This window comes from Nycticebus coucang, chromosome 2, assembly GCF_027406575.1.
Source record: "Nycticebus coucang isolate mNycCou1 chromosome 2, mNycCou1.pri, whole genome shotgun sequence".
Taxonomy (NCBI): domain Eukaryota; kingdom Metazoa; phylum Chordata; class Mammalia; order Primates; family Lorisidae; genus Nycticebus; species Nycticebus coucang.
Genome location: NC_069781.1, coordinates 82,746,002 through 82,760,847, shown reverse-complemented (window position 1 = coordinate 82,760,847; position 14,846 = coordinate 82,746,002). Strand labels below are relative to the sequence as shown.

Genomic DNA, 14,846 nt, shown 5'->3' with positions numbered 1-14,846 from the left:
TCAATAAAATAGATAAACCTTTGGCCAACCTAATCAGGAAAAAAAGAGTAAAATCTCTAATCTCCTCAATCAGAAACAACAAAGATGAAATAACAACAGACTTGTCAGAAATAAAAAAATCCTTAATGAATATTACAAGAAACTATATTCTCAGAAATATGAAAATCTGAAGGAAATTGACCGATACTTGGAAACACATCACCTTCCAAGACTTAGCCAGAATCAAGTGGAAATGTTGAATAGGCCCATATCAAGTTCAGAAATAGCATCAACCATATAAAACCTCCCTAAAAAGAAAGCCCAGGGGGCGGCGCCTGTGGCACAATCAGTAAGGCGCCGGCCCCATATACCGAGAGTGGCAGGTTCAAACCCGGCCCCAGCCAAACTGCAACCAAAAAATAGCCGGGCGTTGTGGCGGGCGCCTGTAGTCCCAGCTGCTCGGAGGCTGAGGCAAGAGAATCGGGTAAGCCCAGGAGTCGGAGGTTGCTGTGAGCTGTGTGAGGCCACGGCACTCTACAGAGGGCCATAAAGTGAGACTCTGTCTCTACAAAAAAAAAAAAAAAAGAAAGAAAAGCCCAGGACCAGATGGTTTCACGTCAGAATTCTACCAAACTTTTAAAGAGGAATTAGTACCTATATTACTCAACCTGTTCCAAAAGGTAGAAAAAGAAGGAAGACTACCTAACACGTTTTATGAAGCAAACATCACCCTGATCCCCAAACTAGGAAAAGACCCAACAAGAAAAGAATATTATAGACCAATATCACTAATGAATATAGATGCAAAAATATTCAACAAGATCCTAACAAACAGAATCCAGCAACACATCAAACAAATTATACATCATGACCAAGTTGGTTTTATCCCAGGGTCTCAAGGCTGGTTCAATATATGTAAATCTATAAATGTAATCCAGCATAAACAAATTGAAAAACAAAGACCATATGATTCTCTCAATGGATGCAGAAAAAGCTTTTGATAATATTCAGCATCCCTTCATGATCAGAACACTCAAGAAAATCGGTATAGAAGGGACATTTCTTAAACTGATAGAGACCATCTACAGCAAACCCACAGCCAATATCATATTGAATGGAGTTAAATTGGAATCATTTCCACTCAGATCAGGAACCAGACAAGGCTGCCCATGGTCTCCATTGCTTTTTAACATTGTAATGGAAGTTTTAGCCACCGCAATTAGGGAAGAAAAGGCGATCAAGGGTATCCATATAGGATCAGAAGAGATCAAACTTTCGCTCTTCGCAGATGATATGATTGTATATCTGGAAAACACTAGGGACTCTACTACAAAACTCTTAGAAGTGATCAAGGAATACAGCAGCATCTCAGGTTACAAAATCAACATTCATAAATCGGTAGCCTTTATATATACCAACAATAGTCAAGTTGAAAAAAACAGTTAAGGACTTTATCCCATTCACAGTAGTGCCAAAGAAGATGAAATATTTGGGAATTTATCTAACAAAGGACGCGAAAGATCTCTATAAAGAAAACTATGAAACTCTAAGAAAAGAAATAGCTGAAAATATTAACAAATGGAAAAACATACCATGCTCATGGCTGGGAAGAATCAACATTGTTAAAATGTCCATACTACCCAAAGCAATATATAATTTCAATGCAATCCCTATTAAAGTTCCACTGTCATACTTTAAAGATCTTGAAAAAAAACAATACTTCGTTTTATATGGAATCAGAAAAAACCTCTAATAGCCAAGACATTACTCAGAAATAAAAACAAAGTAGGAGGAATTACGCTACCAGACCTCAGACTATACTACAAATAGATAGTGATCAAAACAGCATGGTATTGGCACAAAAACAGAGAAGTAGATGTCTGGAACAGAATAGAGAACCAAGAGATGAATCCAGCTACTTACCGTTATTTAATCTTTGACAAGCCAATTAAAAACATTCAGTGGGGAAAAGATTCCCTATTTAACAAATGGTGCTGGGTGAACTGGCTGGCAACCTGTAGAAGACTGAAACTGGACCCACACCTTTCACCATTAACTAAGATAGACTCTCACTGGATCAAAGATTTAAACTTAAGACATGAAACTATAAAGATAATAGAAGAGAGTGCAGGGAAAACCCTTGAAGAAATTGGTCTGGGCGAGTATTTTATGAGGAGGACCCCCCAGGCAATTGAAGCAGCTTCAAAAATACACTACTGGGACTTGATCAAACTAAAAAGCTTCTGCACAGCCAAGAACACAGGAAGTAAAGCAAGCAAACAGCCCTCAGAATGGGAGAAGATATTTGCAGGTTACGTCTCCGACAAAGGTTTAATAACAAGAATTCACAGAGAACTCAAATGCATTAGCAAGAATAGAACAAGGGATTCCATGGCAGGCTGGGCAAGGGATTTGAAGAGAAACTTCTCTGAAGAAGATAGGCGCACAGCCTTCAGACATAGGAAAAAATGCTCATCATCTTTAATCATCAGAGAAATGCAAATCAAAACTACTTTGAGATACCATCTAACTCCAGTGAGACTAGCCTATATCACAAAATCCCAAGACCAGAGATGTTGGCGCGGATGTGGAGAAAAGGGAACACTTTTGCACTGCTGGTGGGAATGCAAATTAATACATTCCTTTTGGAAAGAGATATGGAGAACACTTAGAGATCTAAAAATAGATCTGCCATTCAATCCTGTAATCCCTCTACTGGGTATATACCCAGAAGGCCAAAAATCACATCATAACAAAAATATTTGTACCAGAATGTTTACTGAAGCCCAATTCATAATTGCTAAGTCATGGAAGAAGCCCAAGTGCCCATCCACCCACGAATGGATTAATAAATTGTGGTATATGTACACCATGGAATATTATACAGCCTTAAAGAAAGATGGAGACTTCCTCTTTCGTGTTTACATGGATGGAGGTGGAACATATTCTTCTTAGTAAAGTATCTCAAGAATGGAAGAAAAAGTACCCAATGTACTCAGCCCTGCTATGAAACTAATTTAGGGTTTTCACATGAAAGCTATAACCCAGTTACAACCTAAGAATATGGGGAAGGGGGAAAGAGAGGGGAGGGAGGGGGGAGGTGGGTAGAGGGAAGGGGATTGGTGGGATTACACCAGTGGTGCATCTTACAAGGGTATATGTGAAACTTGGTAAACGGTCTGTGAAGCTAGTGAATGATGCCCCATGAATATATCAATGTACACAGCTATGATTTAATTAATAAAAAAAAAGAAAGTCATGGTTTTGTAACCCCTGATTAAAAAAAAAAAACAAAGGATGCTAAAACTATGATAGGTGAAAAGTCAGTGGGGGACTGAATTATTTGCAAAGTATCACCCCACAGATTACTTGTGAATTACAAGAAGAAAAATCAAACATTATGTATGACAAAGCATCAGACTTGTTCCCCCCCAACCCAATGGTGAATATTAGCATCACTAGTAAATGGAATGAGACTTTATGTGCATCCAGTGAGATGCCATGTGAAGCAAACTGCATCGTGTATGACATGTTCTTGCCAAAAATGTTCAAGCTGAATCTAATTAAGCCTTTAGCTCTCACTTCTAGTTAACTCGAAATACAGAGGTTAGAAGAATAAGTTAGCTAACACCACAGAGAGCCAATCAAGCAATCTAAAATTTAGAACGTTCTCCAAGACAATCAACCTAGTCTACAACTAGACAATGTCACAAGAAAAGAAGGGGAGTGATGTCGGGGTCCCTTCGTGCAAGCCACTTATCAGGGCCCAGGACTAGTCTGCGGCCACAGCCTAGCTAGCTGTGTTCCCAGTTATCAGGGCCCAGGACTAGTCTGTGGCCACAGCCTAGCTAGCTGTGTTCCGCTGACCGCTATCCTGTTATCTCTCTCAGAAACAATTGCTCTTAGGTGCCTGAGGGCTATTTACTTTGGCAAACAGGGGAGAGAGAGAGAGAAAGTCTTTGAGAGAGTAAAGCAGTCTTCTTAGAAAGATAGATCTTGGGCAGCTCCTGTGGCTCAAAGGAGTAGGGCGCTGGCCCCATATGCCCGAGGTGGCGGGTTCAAACCCAACCCCGGCCAAAAACTGCAAAAAAAAAAAAAAAAAAAGAAAGAAAGATAGATCTTAGTCTTTCGCAGAGCTTAGTGATCTTCAGCACAGAGGCACCGTGCTGGTGTTCTGCAGGCAGGAGAAGTGACAGAGTCAGAGTAAGTGGGGTCCGTGATAGAATGTATGCCGGAAATGGAGGGTTCAAACCTAGCCCTGGCCAAAAACTGCAAAAAAAAAGAATGTGCATGCTCTCGACTGCCTTCTCCCCCCAGCTTAATATAAGGCTGATCTTGTGCCTCTCAGCCCCATAGGTGTAGAGACTGCCAATTCACTAAGGTTCTCATCTCGCAAGCTCTCTCATGCCCTTTTCACCGAAGTGTTCCATTATTGAGCTATACAGGTATTTCTTATACTCTCACTCCTCCTAGCCATAGGCTATACAGGCTGCTACAGAGGGGTATTCTATATTCAAAGAAGAGACATAAAACATGATTACCAAAAATAATTTACAGAACATGTTTTATGTCTCTCTTCTTAAGAGACATAAAATATGATTACCAAAAATAGTATACAGAACAAGATTAGATCCAAGTCACATCAAGCAGCAGTAAAAACTATTGTGGAAACAACTGGAGAAATTTGAATACTAATTATTATTATTATTTTGAGACAGAGTCTTTCTCTGTGGCCCTGGATAGAGTACTGTGGCATCATCACACCTTACAGCAACCTCAAACTCTTGGGCTCAAGCATTCCTCTTGCCTCAGCCTCCTCAGTAGCTGAGACTAACAGGTGTCTGCCACAATTGCCACAATGCCCAGCTAGTATTTTTTCTTTCTTGTTTATATTTGTTCATTTTTGAGACCGAGTCTCACTTTGTCACCCTTGTAGAGTGCTGTGGCATCATAGCTCACAGCATCCTCAAACTCTTGGGCTCAAGCAATCCTCTTGCCTCAGCCTCCCTATTAGTTAGGACTATAGGCACTAGCCACAACACAATGCTATTTTTTTGAGATGGGGTCGTGCTGATGCTCTGACTGGTCTCCAACTCTGGCAGAGGACAGGTTTGAACCCGCCACCTCCGGTATATGGGGCCAGTCCCCTACTCCTTAAGCAGCAGGCGCCGCCCCAGGAAAAACTATTTTTTTATCAAAGAATTCCAACTAATGCATGTGGAAGAATGAGCCACCTGGGCGGCACCTGTGGCTCAGTCGGTAAGGTGCCGGCCCCATATACTGAGGATGGCTGGTTCAAACCTGGCCCCGGCAGAACTGAAACAAAAAAATAGCTGGGTGTTGTGGCGGGCGCCTGTAGTCCCAGCTACTTGGGAGGCTGAGGCAAGAGAATCGCTTAAGCCCAGGAGTTGGAGGTTGCTGTGAGCTGTGTGAGGCCACGGCACTCTATCTAGGGCCATAAAGTGAAACTCTGTCTCTACAAAAATACTGATTCCTTTGCAATAATCTTATCAGTAGTATAGATCCAGGTGCCTTTTGGGGTCTGTCATCCCTGAAGAGATTGGTTCCGACGAACAATTCAATAGGATGTCTGAATGCAGACATATTTCGAGGACTTACCAATCTGGTTAGGCTGAACCTTTTAGGGAATTTGTTTTCTTCATTATCTCAAGGAACTTTTGATTATCTTGGCTCATTACGGTCTTTAGAATTCCAGACTGAATATCTTTTGTATAACTGTAACATACTGTGGATGCATCGCTGAGTGAAGGAGAGGAACGTCACGGTCAGGGACACCAGTTGTGTTTATCCCAAATCACTGCAGGCCCAGCCAGTCACGTGCGTGAAGCAAGAGCTCTTGACATGCGTGTTGCGTGAGGGATCGTGGAGTGACTGGCGTCACAGGTGTAAAGCCCGCTCCTGAAATGGTATGAAAGCAAGAAACGGCTACAAGTCCATGATGGCAAGCAGCGATATTCTTTGTTTCCAGCCAGCTTAAATAACCAGCTAGTCACCTACACACTGTTGATCTATAATCACCCAATAGCTTTACGAAACATATGGTAAAATCCAATGAACTTTTTCTTGGTGCCTGCTGATTAACTAATATACATTTTTCTAACCCCCCAAAAAGGAAAAAAAACCTCATTTAAGATAGAATTATGGCTGGGTATAGCATCTGTAATCCCAGCACTCTGGGAGGGCGAGGCGGGTGGATTGGTGAGCTCACGAATTTGAGACCAGCCTGAGCCAGAGTGAGACCCCCGTCTCTAAAAATAGCCAGGCATGGCTGGGCGCCTGTGCCTCAAGCAGCTAAGGCGCCAGCCACATACACCTGAGCTGGTGGGTTTGAATCCAGCCCGGCCCGCCAAACAACAAGGATGGCTGCAACCAAAAAATAGCCGGGTGTTGTGGTGGGCACCTGTAGTCCCAGCTACTTGGGAGGCAGAGGCAGGAGAATCGCTAAAGCCCAGGAGTTGAAGGTTGCTGTGAGCTGTGATGCCATGGCATTCTACCCCTGGCAACAGCTTGAGGCTCTGTCTCCAAAAAAAAAAAAAAAAAAAAAAATAGCAGTGCATTGTGGCAGGCACCTGCAGTCCCAACTACTCAGGAGGCTGAGACAAGAGAATCACTTGAGCCCAAGAGTTTGAGGTTGCTGTGAGCTATGATACCACGGTACTCTACCCAGGGCAACATAGTGAGACTGTCTCAAAACAAAAACAAAAACAAAACAAAAAAAACCACATGCAATTATATACTGGAAAATGGAGTAATGCCAAGAAAACTGGACAACGTTAAAGGCAAATTTTGTAAGTTTGGTTTAAAATCATTCATTTTAACATATCCCCCCCCAAAGCTGAATGTATTATTTTACATTAACATTCTGTAAGTTAAACAGAATAATTACATTATCTTATGGACTGGAAGGTGACTTATTAACTCCCTTTCATTCCCAAACCTCATCAAGCAGTCACTACATTTGTGAGGTAAGTCAGCTGAACGCTTGAAATCTGGATGAATTTTAAGATCTTCAGTTTGTCCTGTTGAATATTCACAATATTGACATAAATAAATCCCTTCGGATAAATGTGGATTTAGATGCTTGCAATATTCTAGCTTACTTGAAAAGCCTTTCCCACAGTCATCACAAACATGAGGAAAAATTTTAGTATGTTCAATAGCTACAAGCCTATTAACATTAGCTTGTAGTCTACTCTGAAAACCACATACCTGACATGCAAAGTTTTTACATTTGTCCAAGGTAAATTTGCTTAAGAGGCTACACTGTCAATGTTCTCCTAGACTCACCGCTTAACTGTTAATTTACATGCATGCTCATTTACCACATGGTAGTGCAAGGCTTCCGGATCATTAGTTTCATGTTCACAGAACTGGCACAAATAACTGAATGTAGGCAGGGTTCACTGCTTGAGGAGAACTGAACATCACACTGCTCACTAAAATGGGTGTCTGCAGTGTGCTGGCTTAGATTCTCAAGCATTGCTGTCTTAGCCAGACGCAGTGGCTCATGCCTGCAATCCTAGCACTCTGGGAGGCTGAGGCATATGGATCACCTGATCTCATGAGTTTGAGACCAGCCTGAGCCAGAGCGACACCCCATCTCTAAAAAAAGCAGGGTGTGTGGCAGGCGCTTGTAGTCCCAGCTACTTGGGAGACTGAGGCAAGAGGATCTCTTGAGTCCAAGAGTTTGAGGTTGTTGTGAGCTGTGATGTTACAGCACTCTACAGAGGGCAACAAAGTGAAACTCTGTTCCAAAAAAAAAAAATTACTGTCTTGTAATCACAATATTTAAAAATGTAGGGATCCTCTTCGTGTAGTTTGGCAAGTTCTATCAGAAGCAGGTTGGTAGAGAAACTTTACTTGTATACTCAACACACATTTGAATCAGTATGTTTATCCTTCAGGATCACATGCTGCTTTAAATAAGAAAAATGCTGTTGAACTCACAAAGTTCACATTTATAAAGGCCACTGCTATTACCTCTTAATAACGGCCCTTTCTGCTGGGCAGTCACATTCAAAGCCTGGCTGTTGTTAAGAATTTTAAAAATTTAGCTGGTGGCTCGTCATCAGTTTGGTCTTGGAGACTCTCAGAGGAATTGTTTTCTGTCTCTATATCATAATCCTTGGAAATTGCAAGCACTTCTACAGCAATCAGAACATCTTCAGCTGCATGAATTTCTGTAGGTCTCTCCTCTTAGGTTTTTTTTTGGTAGAGACAAAGTCTCACTGTATGGTCCTCAGGTAGCATGCCCTGATGTCACACAGCTACAGCAACCTCTAACTCTTGGGCTTACGCGATTCTCTTGCCTCAACCTCCCGAGCAGCTGGGACTACAGGCGCCCGCCACATCTCCCGGCTATTTTTTTGTTGCAGTTTGGCCAGGGCTGGGTTTGAACCCGACACCCTCGGCATATGGGGCCACAGGCACCGCCCTTCTCTTAGGTTTGTTGGTTGATTAAGTCAAGTGAGCCACTCCCTTCATCACAAATTTCAACATCAGCACATTTTTCTCTAGAAAAGGCAGTGTGATCTACAATTCTAAGTACAGAACTAGGAACCAGGTAGTCTGTTTTCTGTTTCTGGCCTTGGTTCCATCTGTAAATTTTGGCAAGTCATTTGATGTCTCACTGTCAGAATCATTGTCTTTGTCGTCAAAATATTTTAAGTCTGGTTGTCTCATAGATGCTATAACAACGTTCTGCTGTAATGATGATCAGAGAAAACGCCATTGAATCCATCTGCAATTCTGCTTATTCCAGAGGAGTCTGAATAACGAGAAGGGTGTAAAGTCTTCCTTTTTCTTTTTTTAGGATACTCATTCATATCTTCTCAATTTGATATAATTCTTACTTTTGGGGTGAAGAAAAATAAATTACAGGGAAGTTACCACAGATAGTTTAAAAAAATGCCAGGCCTCTGGGCATGACTGGCCATCCTGGAGCAGCTGGCCCGGAGACACAGCCCCTCTGCCTCCCTGGTGCCCCATGCTCTGCTGCATCAGTATTTTTTGATGGTCCCAGGTGATTCTATGGGCAGCTATAGTTGAGAACCACCAGTTGGAAAACACTACCATGCCAGATTAATGTAACAGTTACACTTTCTTTCACTTTTTTTTCAGTTCTTAGCTTTCTCATCTATAAATAATTTGAACAGCTAGTATTTACTGGGGCCCTTAATGGTTTGCTAAAGGTCAAAAGGGTTCATAAGTAGCAGTGTATGCACCAATGTCTCTCTCCACTTTGCTATTTAGTCTTCCAACTGTTGTGCCCAGGTCGCGCGGTACCCCTCATAAATCACCCGAAGACCAAGTCCGATGCAAAAGCAAGAGGTAGTTTATTCACAAGCTGGGGATTGGGCTTCTCCCTTCCTGACGCAGCAGGAGAGCAGAGAAGCCCCGACCGCAGAGGGAAGAGCAGTTTTAAGGATACAGAAAGGAAAAAGGGAGGGGGGACAGGGGCTTAGGGAACTGGACAATGTTTGTTGTCAATGTTTGATCTGGGCTAATTAGCCTGGGGGAAGGACTTACTACTACTGGGGTCGTGGGTGAGTGCCGTTATCACTGGGGGCAGACCTACTGGAGCTGGGGGTGGGGGAGGAAGCAGGTTGCCTATCATCTTTGGTATGCAACTGCAAATTGAAGGCTGTGAGGCAAAGTGGGGTCAGTGAAGTCTGTGAGACAAAATGGAGTTAGTTTTAACAAAATGGAGTTAGCTTGGTCCTTTCACAACAAAATACGAGATAAACCAAATGACCTCTATAGATGCATCCAGCTCAAAAACTCTTTAATTTTAAGATTCTTATAAATGTTTTACTAATGCCTCTGTCAAGAAGAGTGCCTGTGCACTCCAGAACTTTCTACTTTTAACTATAAATACATGAATAAATTGGATTCTCTGTCTTCTTTTTAGGTCAAGAAAGCATTAGCAATTCACTTAAATCTATTTCAAAGATGACAAAAAGCTAAGCAACATCATAGTGTATAAAACAAGAGTCCTGGTGAGATGAGTTAATTGAACTTGTGAGCTCAGACAATCCACCTGCCTCGGCCTTCCAGAGTGAGATGCAATGGTTTAGATACCCACTTCTTCTAGTGGCCTGAGGATAATTGTTGGCTATTATGTACACTAATGTTACCAAAGTAATTTGTTTAAAGATGTTTTATATTAAAACATATGCCATACCTCCCTCACAAATCCTGCTATTTAGTCTCCAACAGGATCATGGAATGTCATTGCCAGGCCATCTATTTATCCCATTCCATATTTACTGAAGCCCACAACATGGCAGACACTGTACTTGGGGTACAGTGAAAACAGGACAAACCAACTCCCTGCCCTTGTGAGGCCTGTGGTCTAGCAGGAGACAATGGTCCATGAGCAAGTCAGTAAGACCTTTAAGAAAATTTCAGATTTTGAAGATTTGAGATTGAGATTTTGAAGATTTTGAGAACAGGACAAACAAACTCCCTGCCCTGTGAGGCCTGTGGTCTAGCAGGAGACAATGGTCCATGAGCAAGTCAGTAAGACCTTTAAGAAAATTACAGATTTTGAAGAATTCTATAATATTACAATTAAAAAAAAAAACATGATGCCAAAAAGTAGAGTTTATAAGCAAGGAAACTTTAGTCTGAGCAAGAATGAGACCCTGACTCTATAAAAAAATAGAAAGAATTGGTTGGTTAGTCTCAACTCTATAGTCCCAGATACTTAGGAGGCTGAGATAGGAGGATCGTTTGACTCCAGGAGTTTGAGGCTGCAGTGAGCTTTGATAACACTACTACACTAGTCAGGGCAACAGAACAAGAACCTGTCTGAAATTAGAAAAAGAAATAACCATCCAATAAACAAATAGTTAAATTATTTAAAACATAGATAAAACGACAAGTTATTAGCACACTTTTAGAAAAGTCAAACAAAAAAGTGAATATAACTTCTTGGGTTCAGTTCTAAAATCTGTAAGTTCTTTCTAGTTAAGAAGGCAGGAATCATCTCCCTGGCTTGCCCTTACAACATGCATAGCATTATTTTATCAAAAGAGAGAAAGTTCTAACAGAATTTCAATATAAAACTATCCATCACTAGCTAGTCAGATTTAGTTTTTATTTTTATTTATTTATTTATTTGCAGTTTTTGGTCAGGGCCGAGTTTGAACCCAACACCTCTGGTATATGGGGCCAGCGCCGTACTCCTTTGAGCCACAGGCGCTGCCCCTATTTTTTCTTTTTTTGAGGCAGAGTCTCACTATGTTGCCCTCGGGAGAGTGCTGTGGTGTCCCAGCTCACAGCAACCTCCAACTCTTGGGCTAAACCATTCTCTTGCCTCAGCCTCCCAAGCAGCTGGCAATTACAGGCACCCGCCACAATGCCTGGCCATTTTTTTTGTTGTAGTTGTCATTGCTGTTTGGCAGGCCAGGCTGGGTTCGAACCTGCCAGCTCTGGTGTATGTGGCAGGAGCCAGAGCTGCTGAGCTATACAGGTGCTGAGCCTACTAGTCAGATTTTTTTTTTTTTTTAGTTTTCGTTTATTTGTTTGTTTGAGGCAGAGTCTTACTCCGTCACCCTGGATAGAGTGCTGTGGTGTCATAGCTCACAGCAACCTCAAACTCTTGGGCTTTAGAAATCCTCTTGGCTCAGACTCCCCAATAACTGGGACTACAGGCACCCACCACAATGCCTGGCTAATTATTCTATTTTTAATAGTGACAGGGTTTCACTCTTGCTCAGGCTGCTCTTGAACTCATGAACTCAAGCAGTCCACCCTCCTCAGCTTCCCAGAGTATTAGGATTAAAAGCCACCACACCCAGCCTTACGATTTTTTTTTTCCTGTTGATTGCTATTTGGATTGCTTCCAGTCTGGGGAAATTGTGAATAATCCTGGTATAAACATTCTTGTACCTATCTTTTGGGATATATTTCGGTGTTCAGTACATGTCAGGAGTAAAACTCTGCATCATAGATAAGTAACATTCAGCTTTAGAAGACACTATCATACAGATTGCAAAGTGGATATAACAGTTTACACTCCCACCAGCAACAGATGAGAGTTCAAGCTGAAGACCAGGTGTGATGGCTCATGCTTGTAATCCTAGCAATCTGGGAGGCTGAGGTAGGTGGATTGTCTGAGCTCAAGAGTTCGAGACCAGCCTGAGCCAAAGGGCGAGACCTCATCTCTAAAAAAAGAACTGGGTGTTGTGGCAGGTGCCCATAGTCCCAGCTAGTTGGGAGGCTGAGGCAAGGGAATCACTTAAGCCCAAAAGTTTGAGGTTGCTGTGAGCTGTGATACCTCAGCACTCTACCAAGGGTGACAAAGTGAGACTCTGTCTCAAAAAAAAAAAAAAAAAAAGAGTTCTACTTGTTGATATCAACACTTTGTATTAAAGTTTGTTTAATTTTAGCTATACCCATGGACTATCATTGTAGTTTATTTTTTATTTTTTTAGTTTTTGCAGTTTTTGGCCGGGGCTAGATTTGAACCCTCCACGTCTGGCATATGGGGCCGGCACCCTAACCCTTTCAACCACAGGCACAGCCCTGTAGTTTATTTTTTTAATTTTTTAAATTTCAGAAAGCCGTAGGATATAATTTTTTTTTTTTTTTTTTTTGAGACAGAGCCTCAAGCTGTCGCCCTGGGGAGAGTGCTTGGCATCACAGCTTACAGCACCCTCCAACTCCTGGGCTTAAGCGATTATCCTGCCTCTGCCTCCCAAGTAGCCAAGACTACAAGCGCCTGCCACAATACCTGGCTATTTTTTGGTTGCAGCCGTCATTGTTGTTTGGCAGGCCCAGATTTGAACCAGCCAGCGCAGGTGTATGTGGCTGGCGCCTTACCGCTTGAGCCACAGGCGCCAAGCCACTTGTTTTTAGAGGCAAGGTTTCACTTGCTTGGTTGCCCGGGGTAGACTGCTCATTGTAACACTGAACTCTTAGGCTCAAGAGACCTCCTGCAGGCAGTACCTGTGGTTCAGTGAGTAGGGCGCCGGCCCCACATACTGAGGGTGGGGCAGTTGAAACCCAGCCCCGGCCAAACTTTAACAACAGCAAAAAAAAAAAAAAAAAAATAGCTGGACATTGTGGCAGACACCTATAGTCCCAGCTACTCGGCAGGCTGAGGCAAGAGAATCACCTAAGCCCAAGAGCTGGAGGTTGCTGTGAGCTATGATGCTACAGCACTCTACCAAGGGCAATAAAGTAAGACTCTAAGAAAAAAAAAAGAGATCCTCTTGCCTCAGCCCCCCAAGTATTTCACGCAAAAAAAAAGTAGGTAGGAGGATCACTTGAGCCCAGGAGACTGTGGTTGCACTGCACTCTACTAGGGCGATGGAGTGAGACTCTATCTCAAAAAAGGAGTAGGGGCTGGGCACAGTGGCTCACGCCTATAATCCTAGCACTCTGGGAAGCCAAGGCAGGAGCATTCCTTGAGCTCAAGAGTTTGAGACCAGCCTGAGGAAGAGTGAGACATCTGCGCCTATAGCTCAGTGGGTATTGCGCTGGCCCTATATACCGAGGGTGGTGGGTTCAAACTCAGCCCTGACCAAACTGCAACAAAATAATAGCCAGGCCCTGTGGGGGTGGGGTGGGGACCTACAGTCCCAGCTACTTGGGAGGCTGAGGCAAGAGAATCGACTAAACCCAGGAGTTGGATGTTGCTGTGAGCTGTGTGACGCCACAGCACTCTACTGAGGGTGATAATGTGAGACCTCATCTCTAAAAACAGCCAGGCATTGTGGAGGCTGCCTGTAGTGCCAGCACCTTGGGAGACTGAGGCTAGAGAATTGCTTAAGCCCAAGAATTTGCTGTGACACCATTGCACTCTACCGAGGGCAACAAAGCAAGATTCTCTCTCTCTCTCTCCAAAAAAAAAAAGTGTTCTGGCAGGAATGCCAGAAGTGAGGAAGATAAATCAGCATGTAGAATATGAGTCTGATATTGTGGGTGGCAAACCACTATTCCCTCTATAATGAAAGGAGACCAGTGTAATCAGTGTGCTACCGGGTGGCTGTCTGGTGGCCCCGGGAATGGTGTCGCATCAGAGGCTCAGGTTCCCCTTTGTCTTGGGCAGGTGGGGCACTCGGCAATTACGGCAGCCCAGTGAGGGGATGCCCATTGTGTTGAGCTCTCTCCTGGCCACTGTGGCCACTTTGTACATAGGTTCACTGAGAAAACAACAGAGTGGCTGGAGAAGGAGATTAGCTGACATCAACAGGACAGGTTAGCTCACCTGCCCATGTATTAAGAGCATGGTGCACACTCTGTCCCAGACCTTTTCTCCCAAGCCTTCATGACACCATTTTTAAAATTTTTCCTTTATTAATAATAATAATAATTATTATTATTTGCAGTTTTTGGCCAGGGCCAGGTTTCTCTGTTTGAACCCACCATGTCCGGTATATGGGGCCAGCGCCCTACTCCTTTGAGCCACAGGCGCCACCCCAATTTTCTTTTTTTTATTTTGATTTTTTAAGGCCTGAAACAAAGTTTATTGAGAAAGAGAAAGATCGGCTTACAGAGTAAGAGCAAGATAGACGCTTACTGGGCAACATATATTCGCCACAGATAGTGCCATTGTCATGACAAGAAAAAGGCAAAGAGCCCATGACACCAATTTTCCCCATATTGTTTTCCAAGACTCTAAAGATCTGTTTACTACTGTTTATGAATCATTTGAGATCTGAGCCATCTGTCCTATCACACAAGGTGGACAGTCAGATGCACTTTTCAAAGTTCTGCCTATTGGTAGGCTTTCCCTCTCCATGGCCTTTCAGGGACACCCCTACAGGAAGCTGTGTGACAGAAGCCGGTTTATCCAGAAGATTCTTCATGAACACATGGTCACACCTGTAGGCAAG

The 14,846-nt window shown here is 42.9% G+C and overlaps 1 protein-coding gene and 1 pseudogene across 2 annotated transcripts in view; both read right to left on the bottom strand.

Moving 5' to 3' along the window:
- Nucleotides 1-14,846, bottom strand: part of C2H9orf85 (chromosome 2 C9orf85 homolog) — a 237,403-nt gene that overhangs the window by 113,404 nt on the left and 109,153 nt on the right. The window contains exon 5 of one of the 2 annotated variants that reach the window (XM_053574994.1): nt 9,587-9,671. The exons of the other annotated variant lie outside the window; for it this stretch is intronic. The gene's annotated coding sequence lies outside the window, so the exon portion shown is untranslated. Of the gene's footprint in view, nt 1-9,586; nt 9,672-14,846 lie in introns of those variants that run through there. 2 annotated transcript variants of the gene reach the window in all.
- On the bottom strand, nt 6,883-8,825 carry LOC128597444 (zinc finger protein 639-like; annotated as a pseudogene).